Source organism: Triticum aestivum, chromosome 2B (assembly GCF_018294505.1).
Source record: "Triticum aestivum cultivar Chinese Spring chromosome 2B, IWGSC CS RefSeq v2.1, whole genome shotgun sequence".
Taxonomy (NCBI): Eukaryota; Viridiplantae; Streptophyta; class Magnoliopsida; order Poales; family Poaceae; genus Triticum; species Triticum aestivum.
The window spans coordinates 130826124-130838357 of NC_057798.1; the positions used below are offsets into that span (position 1 = coordinate 130826124).

Sequence of the window (12234 nt, forward strand, 5' to 3'; positions counted from 1 at the left end):
TGTGGCATTTCTTTTAAAGCCCTTTATGTGGTGTCGCTCAGACGCCCGACTGTGGCATTTCTTTTGAAGCCCTTTATGTGGTGTCGCTCAGACGCCCGACTGTGGCATTTTTTTTAAAGCCCTTTATGTGGTGTCGCTAAGACGCCCGACTATGGCATTGCTTGTTATTTATTTTCATAAATCTTAATACTACTATGTTATTGCATATTCATAAATAACATGCTTGCACGCATCAGAGTTTTATTTATCTTTTGTGACTGACGTCATGAGCATAAAATATTTTCAGCACACCATCGTTATGTTATACCTGTGTTCATAATGTTTGCGAGTACATTCAAAGTACTCACTGGCTTGTCCCTGGCTATTGTCTTGGCCAGATTTCTTGCACGGAGAGGAGCGACGCGATGACAGCCCCGGAACCTAAGCAACGATGATAGCAGCCTCGTGAAGATAGGAGTTAACCTGGTCAGCTGTTCCTGTTGGGAAATGGAGTCCCATAGACTCTGATGATCCTCAAACCGCTTCCGCCGTCAACCACTAGAAACCATTTGTTGTACTCACAGGCCAGAATGGTCTTGTACTACATGTTTTGTATTTTTTCTTGGAATTTCTGTATCAAGTTGGAGCCTCATCAGCTAACAGTAATCTTGTGGCTGATGAGCACGACGGTCTTTTCTGGAAATTTATTACCCAGAAAACCGGTCGTGACAGACTTGGTATCAGAGCCAGGCTGACCATTGGCTAATCCTATCTTAGCCAGGTCAATAAATTTAGGCAAACCAACCCACCAGACCATAACCAAAACCCCAGCCAAGCTTCTCGTGCAAGATAGCCACACAGTGACCCCGACACTTTTGGCAGTCGGTGCCCAACCTATCAACCTAGCCTGTCGATCATGCACCAGTAGCCAGCACCCAAGGTGTCTCATTCGCAAGCATGCGAAGGAAGACTCCGTTCCCTTTTACTATAAAAAGGGCACGCTAGCCCCAACCCAGCACAGCACAGCCTCGTCATCCACCAGGCACACCCGTTTAGACGTAAACGAGGTAGATTAAGCCGTGCGAGTAGCACCGAGTCTCAGTGTATCCTCGCTTTGTAATCGTGCGACCGTGTATATTAACGCAGCCTATCATTGTGCCTCTGCTTTAATGGTAGCCTTGCGTATTTTCTTGGTCAGCGCACAGTTGCATAATTTCCGGGCACAACTACCAAAACCAACCCCAACGACACCTACAGTGACACGTCTCTTTATGAGATATGTGTATCTCTCTCACTGACCCCGACCTTTGGAGGTAATCTGGCAGTTTTATTACCTTTCACCACGGTAAATAAACCAGCCCAGATGCTATGTAAGAAGGCCACCTTGTGACCTTACCCAGCAACCCTCACCTCGTGCACCACTCTCACAACCATTTCTTGCCATGCCGAGCCCTAGTATTTATCGGAGAACCCCAGATGCCATCCCAGGTAGCTTTGTCAAAATATTGTGGGATTTTACCTGCAGTACCATGGGTTCTACCCAGCCACCCCAGTACTAGCTGTTCAAATCGAGAATCACCCCTTCCACCTCGGAATATTGGGCAGCAGTACACATTCCTCCCGTAGACTCCAATCAAGATCCAACGGAAGTTTCCTTCGTGGGGAAATCTATGCCAACCCCACACCTGGCCATAGAAGCTGCTGCAAAAGAAGCGATTGCTCGCCTTCGATCCGCAGTACCCTATGCCCGCGAACGAGGATATTATTATTTTCCGAGCCATGCAACACCCGGAGGAGTAACATCTTTTCCCGGTGGACGGATTGAGAGAGACCCAGTTCTAGCCAACCTTATCCAGTACATCATCGCTCAAGAGCATTTGAACCAGCGAGTGATGGATTATCTCCAGAGTCTCGCTGATTTAAATCCTCAGATTGCCATCGGCAGACCACTGAGGCCCGACCCGGAGAGACGCATTCATCGTCTGGTCAATCCACTTTCCCCGATAGAAGAAGAGTGTATCCCTTTACCAGAGACATTTTATTAGGACCCCACCCAGTTACCGTTTTCATTTTAGACGTCACTACTGTATTTGTTTTTGCAGCATTTATATTTGCATTGTAACTTATGCATGGTACCTCTAATTTGTGCGACGAGTCGAGTATTTAGTTTCTACTAGTATGAGTAATTTTCTTCGTGATTAAGTTGTGTATCCGCAAAAAAATCCTAGTATGAGTTTTCTTTTTACTGAATTGCTGCATCATTTATCCCACACTACATGGATTATTTTTATTCGCGCAGCGCCACGGCAGCAGACTCACAACCGCTCGTACACATATGGAGTATTTGTTTTTCACAATGGCTTTTAGCAAATCTCAAGGACGAGATTTTTTCTTAAGGGGGGTAGTAATTGTAACACCCCAAAAATTTAACCAGGTTTTAGTTATTAAAATTTTGCCAAGAGTTTAAAATTTTTGCCTGCAAGAATATCTCTGTTGATTTCAAAACTTTTCTTTTAATATTAAGGAGTTTTTCCCAAGTGGAACCTTACAAAACATATTGGACTTATTTTCCCTCTCATTTAAAAACATCTCTCAATCAGTAGATTTATTTATTAAATTATTTCACCCTGAGCTTTATTCATTAAATGACTTGTTTTGAGTTTTGGAGCTCTTTTTGTACTACAACCAGTTGATAGATTTATCTAAAAATCCAACCAAAATTTGGAGATGTCATGTGATGTCTCTAAATCACTTTTGTGCAATAATATATTTAATTCATTGCATATTTTGAGTGCTACACCTGTTTTCCTTCTCTGGTCCAGTGGGCAGTTTTGCACTACAACCCTTTTAAATATTTGCTTCTAGCTTCCACCAAAATTATGGGATGTCAGTAGGAGCATATCGTAACATTATATGCAAAAATCCAGGGTTGTTCTTTGAAAATTTTGAATGAATCAACCTCATCTTCATTCTGGTCCAACATGATGGTTTGTACAGCAACCATATTTTTGCTTGCTCTTTAGCCCTTGATTCTTTCTCCTACTTGTGGTCCTCCATGTTAAACTCCTAAGTCCAGGAGCATGCTACCATTGGCATATTTTTGGTTCATGAAATAATGCCATACACCTCCTGTCCAGATTTGGAGTTCTGCAAAACTTGCACTAGCAAGTTTGTGCTTTCCACCAACTAACCTCACCACCCTCTTGTGCATCCAAAGAGACACTGATCTGGAAGATTTGGCCCCTCCAAGAAAAGCCTAGGTGCCTGTGGCATTTTGTCAAACACCTTGTGTGCATAGCCAGATTTGGCATGATTTCAAGTCTACATTGTGAACTTGGTCTCCTGACCAAACCACCATGTCCCTTGTTACCCTTACTAAACCTAGACTAGCCCTAGTCCTTGCCAGCCTCAACCGCGACCTCTAGGCCACCCTGGCATTTCATCGAGCACGTCTCGGGCATGCTCTGGACGCGCCCAGAGCGTGTGTATTGCACAAGCCGTGCGCCCGAGCCGCCGCGTCACGCCCCGCACTCTCTCCAGCCCATGACCGACTTCCGCCAGCACGTCGTGTCCCCTTGCGCGCCACATGCTCCCCCTCACCGCAACGCGCCAAGTAGACCCTCGCCGCGTCCCCGGCAAGCCAAGGACTAGCCGCCACAGCCGCCCGACAGCCCTGCTCAGGTCGGCGCCGCCAAAGCCACCCCGGCTCGCCACCTGCCCCTGGAGCTTCGCGAGCTTATCCCCTCGCTCGTCTGCAAGCTCTCGTCGCCGCCACGTCGCCCTAGCTACAGAGAGGCGGTCCGCCGGAGAACTTATCCACGGCCGCCGCGGAACCGCCTCGCCTCGCCTATATAAACCCACTCCGAGCTCTTCATGCTGGACATGAACCCTCCTCGACGCCATAGAAAGGCCCCTCTAGCTCCCATTCCTCCAGAGGCCATCGATCTCTCCGTCTCTGGCAGTTTGGGCCGCCGCCGCCCTCCGGTCGATTCCGAGCAACCAAGGTTGCTTCCCCTCCATACTCTCCTCCATTAGCTCCATGTCGACCCCGCGAACCCTTTCCCACTCCCATTTTCACCCGGGAGCCACGGTATGACAAGCCCCATTCCCTCCCAAAGCTTCCCCTCCGCCATGGAGGAAGGAGCTCTCACCCCCAAACTTCACCACGTCCCTAACCACCGCAGATTGATGCGGTACCTCCTCCTGATCACCCCCATATCACGAGCGCGTCGAACGGTGGCTTGTGTCGCCGGGAATCGCTGTTGGAAACGGCCCCTGTCTCTGTCGAGGCGCGCACGGGGGGGAGAAGATAAACCCGACAGGTGGGGACCACCTGTCGGTGAGCCAACCCAAGCCACTAGTGGCGCAACCCGGCCGATACGTTTTTCTCTGGTGGAAGCGTATTTCCGATAAGTACGCGACCAATCTCAGAAGACGTAGTCCGGGCGAACCGTTTTCCGTTTTCTATTTTTTTTTAAACAGAACTTTGACTAAACATTGAGTGGGCTTAACTTTTTAATTATAACTCCAAATGACTTGATTCTTTTTCTGTTGCTTCCCAAATATTGTCTAGTTTATTTTAAGATTTATTTGAAAAAATTTCAGAACAACTTTTTGTGCTGTTTTTATTTTGTGTGTTAATTCATTTATATTGCTAAAATAGGATTTCTGAAGAGAGGAGATATATTTCAAGAGTTTGAAATGCACCCTGCCTTCCCGTGACCTGAAGGCAAGCATTCTGAACCCCGGTATAATATTTTTGTGTGTTCGATGACACGTTTATAACATCACCCCACTTTGGAGGAACTTGTTATTTCATGTGATATGATCATATGCATGGGTGCATGTTATTGATTTCCATGCTGTTGGAAATGAGCACACTTGTGATGATAATCATCCTCATGTGCCTTGCATGCATACCGGCAGGAACCCCGAGAAAACCACTGCCTTGGGTAGGCATGAGTTTGTCGCCGGTCTCCGTCGGGACGGTTATGTCTGGTATGGCATGGTAAGGTAATATGAGCGGTGACTCTGTTGGTTGAAATATATTCGTTATGCTAATCATGCAGGGAATACTTAAACCTCCTGAGTCCACTGTAGATCGAGTCTTGTGCCAGTAACCCCCATACTTGTTTCGTACTACCACTCGTCTCTACAGCAAGTAGAGTACGGTTCAGTAAGTTGTCAACCTCTTTCTAGCACACACCGTACAGAGAGGCCAGGGTGGAAGATACCGGTTGTAGCTGGTAGGCAGGCCACCTGGTCCGGGGGCATGGGTGTTTCCGGTTGGGACCGAGAGGGGAGGACACCCCTTAGAGCGCGCGATATAAATTTGATCCCATGCTACGCGAGATTGTAGCCTCCCCACTTAGAGTTTGCTTGACAGGTGTCGTGGGTGATTCCAGACACGTGTGAGTTAAGCTGGTGTGTGCAAGTTAGGTGTGTTTTCAACAAGAAGACCGTAGACGGAATTAGTCCCGATGGACTAAAGAAATCCGTTACTCGTGGGTAAAGAGTACACCCTCTGCAGAGATTAAACCTATTCGAATAGCCGTGTCCATCGTTAAGGACTACAGTCTGGGATGGGTCAAGTGTTGGTCTTAGTGTCGGTCTTCCGAGGTGAAACTGTTAAACCAGAACGGGAATTAATACTTGTGACTTGTGATAATTATTATTGTTATTATTGTTGACTAACCCGTGATATTATTGTTATTATCGAGTATCTCTGGGATGGTTCTACCTCCGGGATATTCACTATGATTGTTTATTTTAAAGCCCTTTATGTGGTGTCGCTCAGACGCCCGACTGTGGCATTTCTTTTAAAGCCCTTTATGTGGTGTCGCTCAGACGGCCGACTGTGGCATTTATTTTAAAGCCCTTTATGTGGTGTCGCTCAGACGCCCGACTGTGGCATTTCTTTTAAAGCCCTTTATGTGGTGTCGCTCAGACGCCCGACTGTGGCATTTCTTTTGAAGCCCTTTATGTTGTGTCGCTCAGACACCCGACTGTGGCATTTTTTTAAAGCCCTTTATGTGGTGTCGCTAAGACGCACTACTGTGGCATTGCTTGTTATTTATTTTCATAAATCTTAATACTACTATGTTATTGCATATTCATAAATAACATGCTTGCATGCATCAAAGTTTTATTTATCTTTTGTGACTGACGTCATGAGCGTAAAATATTTTCAGCACACCATCGTTATGTTATACCTGTGTTCGTAATGTTTGCGAGTACATTCAAAGTACTCACTGGCTTGTCCCTGGCTATTGTCTTGGCCAGATTTCTTGCACGGAGAGGAGCGACGCGATGACAGCCCCGGAACCTAAGCAACGATGATAGCAGCCTCGTGAAGATAGGAGTTAACCTGGTCAGCTGTTCCTGTTGGGAAATGGAGTCCCATAGACCCTGATGATCCTCAAACCGCTTCCGCCCTCAACCACTAGAAACCATTTGTTGTACTCACAGGCCAGAATTGTCTTGTACTACATGTTTTGTATTTTTGCTTGGAATTTCTGTATCAAGTTGGAGCCTCATCAGCTAACAGTAATCCTGGGGCTGATGGGCACGACGGTCTTTTCTGGAAATTTATTACATGGAAAACCGGTCGTGACACTCCCCCAAGACTGGGAAAAGCCAAGGGGAGTGCCCATACTCGTGTACTCAAGTCTTCTTTGGTGGGGAAGATGATGAAGGTGGTGGTGATGAGGCAGCCTTCTTCTCCAACTTGCGTCGGAGACTAAAATTTTCCTCTCTGAGATTCTCATTCTATAGCTCCAGCTTTGGTATCTTTTTGTATAACGCTGCCTTACTCTCCTGCAGAAGACGAAATGGCTACATTTGCTTGTTGTTAAATGTTAGGCATGTTTTGAACACACATTTCCACTTCTTGTTTTGCTTAACTAGTATGCTTAAAACTTCACACTGAAGCTATCCTTTGGAGACTATGTTGTCTACCATGGATACATTTGGTTGATGTTGCTTGTTGTACTTAACATGCCTTTCGATGTACTTACATAGGACAATTTTGGGAATGACTAATGTTTTCCATCGAGGTTAGTTTCATCCCATGGCTTATATATACTCACTGTTCAGGATATCAGTAGCTGGTACCATATAGACCGGGGGCTGATAAGGGATTAATCGGTGAATCAGACATTTAGCTGAATATATCTGTAACCCATTTATCGGTAGGTTAACTAGGGCAATATCTAATATATCTGAGGCTACATAGCAACATGCATTGTACTGGATGTTTAAATATGAAATCTGCTACTTCTTGAGCTTGCATTGGTTTTTCCCTTGAAGAGGAAAGGGTGATGCAGCAAAGTAGAGATAAGTATTTCCCTCAGTTTGAGAACCAAGGTATCAATCCAGTAGGAGACAACACACAAATCACCAAATACCTGCACAAACAATCAAACAAACTTGCACCCAACACGATAAAGGGGTTGTCAATCTCTTCACGGTTACATGCAAAAATGAGATCTGATAGAGATAGATAAACGATAAAGTAAATATTTTTGGTATTTTTGGTTTATAGATCGGAAAGTAAAAGATTGCAAGAATAGTAGATCGGAAACTAATATTGTAGATCGGAAACTTGTATGATGGAAAATAGACCCGGGGGCCATAGGTTTCACTAGAGGCCTCTCTCAAGATAGCAAATAATATGGTGGGTGAACAAATTACTGCCGAGCAATTGATAGAAAAGCGCAAAGTTATGACGATATCTAAAGCAATGATCATGAATATAGGCATCACGTCTGTGTCAAGTAGACCGAAACGGTTCTGCATCTACTACTATTACCACACACATCGACCGCTATTCAACACGCATCTAGAGTATTAAGTTGATAAAGAACGGAGTAATGCATTAAGTAAGATGGCATGATGTAAAGGAATTAATTCAAGCAATATGATGAAAACCCCATCTTTTTATCCTCGATGGCAACAATACAATACGTGCCTTGTTGCCCCTACTATCACTGGGAAAGGACATCGCAAGACTGAACCCAAAGCTAAGCACTTATCCCATTGCAAGAAAAACCAATCTACTTGGCCAAACCAAATCGATAGTTCAAAGAGAATTACAAAGATATCGAATCATGCATATAAGAATTCAGAGAAGGTTCAAATAATATTCATAGATAAGTTGATCATAAATCCACAATTCATCTGATCTTGACAAACACACCGCAAAAAAAGTATTACATCGAATAGATCTCTAAGAACATCGAGGAGAACATGGTATTGAGAATCAAAGAGAGAGAGAGAGAGAAGAAGTCATCTAGCTACTAGCTATGGACCCGTAGGTCTGCGGTAAACTACTCACGCTTCATCGGAAGGGCAATAGAGTTGATGTAGAGCCCTCGATGATCGAATCCCCCTCTGGCAGGGTGCCGAAAAAGGTCCCTAGATGGGATCTCACAGGTACAGAAGATTGTGGCGGCGGAAAAGTATTTTTGTGGATGCCCCTGTTGGTTTGGGGATATATAGGAATATATAGGGGAAAGAATTAGGACAGGAGGGTCACGAGAGGTCCCACAAGGGTGGGGTCGCACCCTTCGTACTTTTGGCCGCCTCGTGGCTCCTCTGACTTCATCTCTAAGTCTCCTGGTTGTCTTCTGGTCCAAGAAAAATCATCGCGAAGGTTTCATTCCGTTTGGACTCCGTTTGGTATTCCTTTTCTACGAATCTCAAAAACAAGGAAAAAATAGGAACCGACACTGGGCTCTAGGTTAGTAGGTTAGTCCCAAAAATAATATAAAATAGCATATTAATGCATATAAAACGTCCAAAACAGATAATATAATAGCATGGAACAATAAAAAAGTTATAGATACGTCGGAGACGTATCAAAATCCTAGACTACATAGCAACAAAGAAGAGTGTTATCTTAATATTCTGATGATGTCTAGATATACATAGAAGAGCAGCAGCACCACCACTACCAACAACAACAGTTAACTATAGTTAATCGGCCGATATTTGTAAAAATATAATAAACTCCCGCCGCCCCATAATATAAGATGTTAATTCATCCAATGTGTGAGTATATTGGATGTTATAAGATCTTCTATAATGGGACAGAGGGAGTGTTGTACTACATCACTGTGCAATTGTTGTTTAACTTCTAATATTAACTTGGTGTTTTTAGGTACATATGTCACTGGTAAAGATCTGCGCTTCGACCCTTTCTACGTATGGGGCAATGAGATATTCATGAACCAGCATCAAGTGAGAAAAATGATAAAGATGGTTAGTAAAATGGGTCAAAAGATGTCAATTAAACTATTTGTTTACACTTTATCCAAGACAACAATGAACTGCAAGATGGTAAGTAAGAACTCTGCAGCCTTCTTTTTACTGCCCATAATGGGTTGTGTTAGATGATAATGTCCGAATCTTTTTTCTTTGAAGTGGTTTCCAAAGCAGTTTACTAAAGATTACCTCTCAAACTACATGATTGGTGGACATGCAAAGTTTAAAATATTTCTACCAGAACACGATGACTATCTAGATGTCCTCATGAAGATAGTGAAGGATGGGCGGTCGACCATCACAAGGGGTTGGACTAGAGTCATGCATGTCTTCTGCATGGAGGAGGGCACAATATAGGCATTCCGCTTCACCTTGTTCAGCAACCAGAATGTCTTTCCCCTCTTTCATTACCGTCTTTAATAGTTCAGGTATACAACCCTGGTTCATCATTCTTTATTCGGTGCTTATGTAATTCTTGAACATATGTACCTGTGAATCGAATAATGAATTAGTTGTTTGAACCAGATGGATATGAATAAAGTTATAGCCTACTTTCAAATTCAAATTCAGTACAATTTTAAATAGCAACAATTAAATTAGGGTGAAATTACGCTCTGCGGGTCATTACGATGCACACGATTTATAAAGCACATCGTGTGTGATATACATCTTAATCTGACAAGGTTCACAGAGAGAAAACTTGTGTAACCATGCACACAATTGCCGTTTGTAAAGCGTGTGTGTTGTCAGACAATATCACAAATGATGCGAGTAAACTAAATGTTTGTGATAGTCGCATTATTGTATATGGTTTACAATCGTAAACTATTTTTGATGTCGTACACATTATAAACATTGCGTCACAGAATAGCGTGTGTGATTGTTATCATGTACGACACTGGTACGACGGTCCAATGTTTCGTAATCCTATCCGACACCCATACGACGATTAACTAATCTTCTTAATTATCTATCGCATACGGTTCGGGAGAAATGAATGTGTGTGATTGTCTGCTTATCGTACACATTTTATAATCGTGAACTGTTTGTGATGGATCGCGTATCATAAACGTAGCACAACAGAATACCGACTACGATGGTAATGCGAGCACAAACGAGTAGCAAGGATGGAGCGTTTGAGATATTGAAGATATCAGAAACTGTTGCCTGAAGACTCGCGTTTGGGATAGATGTCGGCATAGCATACGCTTAGTTATGTAAAAGCTATGCATTGCTACTCCCTATCCATGAAGGTTTCTAGGTCGTGTAAGAAGAACCCCTATCGCACACACTCGCCTGGCGACGGTATAAAATACCATCGTGAAAAAAGTTAAAAATCGTTTGTATAGCAGCTCGCTGTACCAGTGAGTGTGTTCGGTCCGAGGTTACAGAAGAGATGAACTATGAATAAAAAAGCAATGTTTTCGCCTAAAAAAGGCCATCGCTCCATGACCCGTCGCTGGTCGCTCACCTTGCACTCTCACCTGCTTGCCGCCGTGCAGCGTTCCACAGTGCGCGCCTCGGCTCTCACGCGCTCGTATGCCAGCGACTCTCCTCGCGGAGCCGTGTAGGAGGTCGTCTCCAGGTCGTACGAGTACCTCATGTACGTCAACGTGGGCGTGCCGCTCAGGCGCCCACCAGGATGCTCGATGTCGTCGACTCCGGCAGCAGCCTCATCTGGCTTAAATGCACCAACTTCGCACTTTCGGCAGCAGAGACGTGTTCAGCCAGTCGTCTTCGTCGATGTTTGGCTGCATTCCCTACCAGTCCGGCGTGTACCACACGCTCTACGACACGTTCTGCGATGCCAAGTCCAGATGCAAGTATGTCCACTCCTACGCCGATGGCTCCCAGACATCCGGCGTCCTCTCCACCAAGACTTTCATCTTCGACGATGCCACCGGCGGCTGCGTGGGGTGCCGCCACTGTCCGCAGCTGCTCGTGCCCAGGGTCAACTTCGGCTGCTCCACGGCCACGGCCCGTGCGCCCTTCCCGGACGGCGTCAACGGCCTTGTCGGTCTCGACAGCGGCGACCTCTCCCTCGTCATGCAGCTCGGCACCGACACGTCCCTCAGCCATAGGTTCTCCTACTGCCTCGTGCCCTACTCCATCAACGCCTCCTCTGCGCTCAACTTCGGCGCCCGTGCCGCCATTGTTAGAGTTTATGTTTATCTCCACATGTAATCTCAACCATATTCTATCTCTCTCCCGTAGTAGTTTGAGTCTCTTTCCTGTAAACAAATCCTTTTCTTGTACGCCACGACGAGGGCCTCTTCTCGTCTCAATATATACAGACCACGCGGCTCCCTCGAGGAGTAGGGAACGCTTCCATAATTTTTACATGGTAATCAGAGCATCCTCTTCCATACACATCTAGCCACAAAAATCAAACCCCAAACACATCGGCGTCATCATCATGTCCTCATCAACAGGAGTCGCCCTCAACCTTGGCGCGCCTCCATCAGAGAAGCTTGCGAGAGGAAATTTCATCCTCTGGAAGACGCAGGTCTTGCCTGCCCTGCGAGGAGCGCAGGTGACAGGACTCTTGGACAATTCCGATGCCGCTCTACCAAAGACCGTGGAGATCACCAAGGCGGACAAGACCTCGGCCATGGAGCCGAACCCGCTGTATAGGCCATGGATCGCAAAGGATCAACAGGTCCTTTCATATCTGCTAAACTCTATGACACCAGAAATTCTTGGACAGGTTGTTGGGAAGGAATCCACCTTCGAGCTTTGGACAACCGTGACAACGCTCTTCGCTTCCCAGTCGCAGTCCAGGATCACAAACTTGAGGATTGCGATCACCACAACCAAGAAGGGCTCTATGTCAAGCTCTGCTTTCATGTCGAAGATGAAGAATCTTGCAGATGAGCTAGCTGCTGCTGGCCGTCCGGTGTCAGATCCGGAGATGGTGGACTATATCTTGGCAGGACTAGACCGTGACTATGATCCGGTGGTTGCGGCGATTGGTGCTGTCAAAAATCAGAT

At 45.4% G+C, this 12234-nt stretch overlaps 1 pseudogene; it reads left to right on the top strand.

Moving 5' to 3' along the window:
* The first annotated feature begins 10651 nt into the window (after nucleotides 1–10651).
* LOC123040800 (aspartyl protease 37-like) lies at nucleotides 10652–11448 on the top strand (annotated as a pseudogene).
* Nucleotides 11449–12234: the final 786 nt, after the last annotated feature.